Raw genomic sequence first — 6,377 nt, 5'->3', positions numbered from 1 at the left:
AAGAACGTGTTCACAGCTAACTTGAATAATCTTCCTCTGGTTATTACTTTTTTTTTTTTTTAAGATTTTATTTTAAAGTAATCTCTCTACCCAACAAGAGACTCGATCTCACAACCCCCAAGACCAAGAGCTGCGTGCTCTCCCCATGCTCCTAGTCATTGACTTTCATAGTAAAACAAATCCAAACAAATTATGGGAGAAACACAAAGTGTTTATAATTTCTGTTTTCAGCTAGAGCGGGAGGCTACATTGACACAGATCCCCCGCCCCAGGTGGTGGCCACTTAGAGCCCCCTGGTCCTGTCCATGACCTCTGTCTCAGGCCCACTTGTCTTCTTTCCGAGATGGCTGCTGAGGAGGCAGAGAGGAGCCCACTGCAAGGCCAGGCGCTGAGGTAAAGCTTGTCTCCACGCCCCTGGCCTGAGGTGGCCAACAGTGTGCCCAGCTTCCTTGAGAGTTCAAAGTCTCAGGTGTCACAAGTCCTCAGAGCCAAAGATTTCCCTCAGGTGGAGACTTGTTTCCCAGAAGCCTCCAAAACAAACAGCGATAAGCAAATGAGACGCGAGAAGTGGGCAGGCAGCCAGCTCGGGGCTGGATGCCAGGCCCGAGGTAGCGTGAGCCCAGAAGAGACCAAGGGCTCTCACCACACTGGCCTGTTGGGGCAGCTCCTTCCCGAGCAAGGCATGCTCTTGGGCCATAGGTCCTTCAGGAACACAGCCCACCCTGGGTGGACACCAGCTGAGACCAGGGGACCAGCGGGGCCCTCAGGAATCTGGGGAAGCTGGCACATTCTGGGCGTTGGCCAATGACCGTGGGGACAGCTCTCCAGAATAGCCTTCCAGGCTGCCTAAGGGTGCTGGGGAGTGGACACCCAGGAGCCAAGCCTTGGCGTCGTCACCCGTGCTTTCTGGGTCACTGAGTCCGTGGACTTTAGCCCCATCCAGGAGAGCAGGCTCCAGGTCAGGCGCATGCGCAGCCATGAACTTCCCACAAGCGCGTCCCCGTTCTCACCGCCGCCCTTGCCTTGGTTTCGTTTAAGAGGGGCCTGGACTGAGAAACTGAGGGCAGCCTTCCAGCCTGGGGGACAGTGGTGGCAGGCCTGGAACAGCTAGGATTCATGGAGCCTGTACTGTCCGTCAGATCTGGAGTCGGTTCAGACATGACCAGTGGAGACGGAGGAGGGTCCCACTGCTAGTGGATTGCTGGCTGGCAGTGGAGGGATTCCTACAGAGAAATCTCTGCATTTCTTGAACGAGGCTGTTTCTACTATCCTGGGCTCTAGTCATTATGGAACCCCAGCCCCCAGCCCAGAGCCTGCCCCTGTAGCACTCCAGGCCCCTTCTGAGGCCCACAGGCCGCCCTGATGACCCCTGCCTGCCTTCCTGGATCAAGTCCCGGGGACCCTGCTGAGGGTCCCCTCTGTGGGGAAGGCAGTCACTCCCCCTCTAGCCCTGGACAGAGCTGGTGGGAGCAACGCTGATTTCCCACCATCCTCCTCCAACACAGGCTCACAGACGCTGCTTCCCGGGCTGCTTTTCCTCTAGGAAATGAGACAAGCCATCACCAACATAGCGAGCATGCAGTTCTGAAAGTTTTAGAACCAAACAGAGCTCTCATACCGCCTGCCCTGGTGGGTGGTCCCGGACTCCCTCTGAGAAGATGAGTAGAAACCCAGGCGATCCCAAGCCCTGCTTTTACTGCTGAGCATTGTGTTTGTGAAGATCCTGGCCCAGTTCTATCCCTGTGTCCCCCTCACCCCCACCCCCACCCCATCCCCATACTTTCACCCTGTTCTCCGGTCACCAGGGATGGTGAAGGCAGAAGGAGCCTCTCCCTCCGTCAGGTGGACTGTTGGCTTCTCTGGGATTTTTCAATTCCATCTTCCCGCTCCCTCTCCCACCCATCACCCCACAGAGGTCAAGATTGGGGCATTTTCTTTTAAGACTAACTCCTGACTTACAGAAAATGCGGGTCAATGTTGGTGGTCCCTCCCTTCTCACTCCTCCCCTCCGCCCTGCTCTGCGCTTGGTGCTCACGGGGGCTGCACCATTCCTTTGTTCCAGGCAGTCATGGTGTAAGGCCTTACCAGAGGCTTGTTCACACACCGGGGCTTCTAGAAGGGGATGTGGCCAGCTGACCCTCAGGCATGGGGACCCTGCAGGCACTCTGATGCTTGCAGACCTAATCTCAGCCCCGCCTTATCAGAAGGGAGGTGAGTGAAACCCACAGGCCCAACTTGGAGGCTCCCCCAGTGAGGAAGTTATCATCCAAAGACTTCATGAGGCCCCATCGTCTAGCCACAGAGCTTTCCCGTGGAGATCGGCTCCATGTATCTGGTCTTCCTAAGACAAGAAAGTCATCTTGGTCACTCTGCTTCATAGATTTTGACCTTGGTGTGAACAATTCCCCGACCTTATTTGACCCTGGAGGTGGGCGCCCTCCCAAGAACCACCTGCACAAACATATCATGAAAACATAGATGATCAGAGTCACTTGCTTTGGTTTTCTAAGCCAAGTCACAGATTTGAAATAAGGCAGATGTCTGTACCCACCCAGCAAGCGGCAGCCTGGTTAGCGTCGAGCTGGTTAGCAGTGGGTGGGAGTGAACGGTGTCCGGCCGCACGGGTCCCGGCCAGGAGCTGTGTGAGGTCAGGCAGGGTGAGAGCTGGGGCTTCCACTTCCTCACCTGGAGAAGTGGCATGGGACTTTCTCTTTCACAGCATTGTTAGATAAGTAGACAGCATTACGTCACGGCTGGAACACAGCACCGAGTTCATGGTAGCCGTGAGGATCCTTCGGAATCATCAAAGAATAAAGTGAAGCTTTGGGGGCCTCGGTCATTCACTGAGTAAGAGTCGTGAATGCTCAGAAGATCTACGGACCAGGCCAGGCGCAGTCCCCCAGGAGCTGGGGGTGGCCACGCCTTGCCCTCACTCAGGGAGTCCAGTGGGCGGACAGAGAATAAACAAAGAGTTATGTGTGGTAGGCGCTCAACAAATATTTGTTGAACACGTTGCAAAAATAGACGTGAGATAAATTTATAATGGGGGCACGCAAGGTGGTGTGGGGGAAGGCTCGAGGGGCTCCCCCAGCCCGTGCCTGCCTGTGGAGATGATGGGGAAACAGAGTCTCACGGATAAGAAAGATCTGGCCAGGTCCTTCTGAGCAACTTTGAATGAGCATTTTCCAAGAGCTTGGTGGCACTGGATTGTCACCCTTGGTTAAGAGGGTAAACCATTTCCAGCGTTCAAGGTTCAAGTGCAGATCGGCCCAGAGATTACTTTTCTGGGTCTGGCAAACACCCATTCCCTTGCCAGTAACTTTTAATGGAAAAAAGCTACCAGGCGATGTTCTGCCTCCCTTCTCACTCCTCCCCTCCGCCCTGCTCTGCGCTTGGTGCTCACGGGGGCTGCCAGCAGGAACAGACAGGCATCCCCTTCTGGCACGCCTGCTTTGCTCAAAACTCCCGGCACTCACATGTTTCAGTGATTCCATGTCGTCTTTGAGCCTACCAGTGGTCAGAGGTCTGAACCTCTGGAGCCAGAGCCACATTCGTTGAGCAAGATGTCACGTAAGGTTTCTAACAACCCTGTGAGAGCGGTTACCTCTGTTACAGCCCAGTCTGAAGCAGAGAAAGTGAAATAACTTGTAGAAATTCACACGGTTGGGCAAGGCTGGGATTCAAATCCCACAGCTGACTCCAGAGCGCTGATTTGAGCCCCTTTGGAGCGCTGGGGTGAAGCCAGCTGCTGGCCAGTGTGTTGACCTGAGGAAGTTCCCTCCCTCACCTCGGAGTCCATAGCCAACCCCAACCCAACCCCAATCTTACATCGCGATGGGGTATTTCCCTTCAGAGATGACTCTCAGACTCACAGAGTCTCCTTGTACTGGTGGGTCAGAATTGTCCCCAAAGGAGACTATGAAGAGCCTTCTCTTGTGAGAAACCAGGAGGATCGCAGCTGTCTTGGGGCTGATACTTCAGACTCCCTGGTCAGCCAGAGCCAGAGCTGGGTTAGCAGAAACTAGCCGAAAGAAGCATCCAGAACGGTGTCCAGAGGCATCTCAAGGGCTGGACCAGATGGACAGCATTCTGGGCGCTGATCTATAAGGGGCTCAAACAGCACTGAAATAAGCGTGGGGCCAGTCGACCCAGATTTCTAGGCATGTCTTTTCTCATAACTGTGCTATAAAATTTGGTCCAGCTTCTGCCAAAGAAATCAAAGCTACCCAGGAGGAATAAAATATGTATGTCTTCCTGGCCTGCTGATCTGTGCTGAAATTTTCCCATGGCCGTCTGGTGCAACATTGCTTAGGTCACCACTCCTGAGACTGGCAGTCACCCAGAGAGGGCAGTAGCATATACAGGTGCTTTCTACTGGTAATAAGTAATTTATCATTTCAATTTAAGGCACTTTCATGTATGTCCCGTAGTGAGCAGTGCTGGGCGTGCGCTGCATTAGCTGAGGGAAGGCTGCACTGCTGTACCAAAGACATCCAATAATGAGGTAGGACAGGGGTCAGTAAATGTTCTCTCTAAGGGGTCAGAGAATAAATATTTTAGGCAACAGAGATACAGTCTCTGTTGCAACCACGCAACTCTGCCATCATAGGGCGAGAGCGGCCATTGGACTATATGTAAATGAATGAGCTTGGGTATGTTCCAATAAAACTTTATTTATAAAAACAGACAACGAGCCGCAGTTTGCTCACTTGGACTGCACCTTAAAAATGATAGAAACCAGGTGTGCCTGCGTGGCTCAGTTGGTTAAGCGGCTGCCTTCGGCTGAGGTCGTGAACCTCCAGCCCCACGTTTGGGCTCCCTGCTCATCGGAGAGCCTGCTTCTCCTTCTCCCTCTGCCTACTGCTCTGCCTACTTGTGCTCTCTATCTCTCTGTCAAAGAAATAAATAAAATATTTTTTAAAAATGATAGAAACTGGGGTATGGACATTAAGGAAGGCACATGGTATAATGAGTTCAGGGTATTATATAAGACTGATGAATCACTGACCTCTACCCGTGAAACTACTAAAACACTATATGTTAATTAATTGAATTTAGATTTAAAGAAAAAAGAAAAAATACAGAAAATTTTTCCTCATGCATGTAACAATGGTGATGTGTGTGGTTGCAGTTTTAAGGGCAATGAGTTAAGGACCCAGATTCTTTCTGGTAAGTTCCTTTACCATCCTCCAGAAACTTTGTCTTCCTCTGCATGTTTGAAGCTATGGGAAACAGTAAAAAGAGCGTGGAGGAGGCAGGTCTGTTTCCTTCAGGCTTTGGTCTAGATTCAGAACAAGACCTTCTACTCATTCCACTGGTGACCTTAGTCCCAAGTCACACATGACAGCAAAGGAGGCTGGGAAATGTAGTCTGGTCAGGTGTCCGGGAGAAAGGGACAATGAATGTTGGAAGATGGCCGGCACTCTCTGCTCCACCCACCAACCTCCATTTTCCTTCCCCTCCCGCCTCCACCCTTCCAGGTAACCCCACACTCCTCCTCCGTTCCCCACTACCCCTCCCTCATTTGGTTCAGGGGAAGTGGACTCCGTCCCTATCGTCCCTATCGTGGAGGCTGACCTGGCTGGTCTAAAGACGATAATCCCAAGCCTTTTGTCACAGTGATTAGGTCAGGAAATAGGCCGAAGCCAATCAGTGTGGAGCATTTTTCCTGGCCCTGATGATTTAAGACTCAGAAAATGTGACCTTAATCAGAGGGCTGATTTGTTAAAGGCATCTGAAGAAGAGGCATCCTTTCCTTTAAAAGAACACTGCTCTCTTCAGAGTGCTGGGGGTCCTGAGGCTGTATTTTTTTGTATATACACTGTATATATATTTGGTGTATATATTTTTTAATTGCGGTAAAATACACCTAACATAAAATTTAACATCTTAACCATTTTTACATGTACAACTCAGTAACGTGAAATACAATCATATCCACACTCTTGTGCAACCTTCACCATCTTTCATCTCCAGAGCTGTTTCCAACTTCCCAGACTGAAACTCTGTCCTCATTAAGAATCACTTCCCCCTCCCCCACACCCTGGTCCCCAGCCCTTGGCAACCGCCATTCTATTCTTCATCTCTGAATTTTCCTACTCGAGGTACCTCATGTAAGTGAAATCATGCAGCAGTCATCCTTTCCTGACTGGCTTATTTCACTTATAATGTCTTTAGGCTTCATTCATGTTGTAGCACATGTCAGGATTTCCTTCTTTTATGTGGCCGAAAGAAAATTCTGCTGTTTGTAGGTACACCATGTTTTTTTTCATTTCATTTACCTGTCAATGGATATTTGGACTGTTTCCACCTTCTGGCTACTCACTGCAACCATTTTACTCTCATGAAATGAAGCCAAGGCTTGGAGGAAAACACAG

At 50.9% G+C, this 6,377-nt stretch overlaps 1 long non-coding RNA gene across 1 annotated transcript; it reads right to left on the bottom strand.

The window, feature by feature from the left end:
- Positions 1-200: 200 nt before the first annotated feature.
- Positions 201-2,829, bottom strand: LOC132026070 (uncharacterized). Its single transcript, XR_009406756.1, has 3 exons — positions 2,552-2,829; positions 2,086-2,341; positions 201-528 (listed from the first exon to the last, which is right to left on the bottom strand). It is a non-coding gene; the product is annotated as an uncharacterized LOC132026070 (long non-coding RNA).
- Positions 2,830-6,377: the final 3,548 nt, after the last annotated feature.

The sequence above is a fragment of the Mustela nigripes genome, chromosome 10, assembly GCF_022355385.1.
Source record: "Mustela nigripes isolate SB6536 chromosome 10, MUSNIG.SB6536, whole genome shotgun sequence".
NCBI lineage: Eukaryota > Metazoa > Chordata > Mammalia > Carnivora > Mustelidae > Mustela > Mustela nigripes.
Note: the sequence above shows the minus strand (reverse complement) of the source record. Positions and strands in the feature narration are given on the sequence as shown.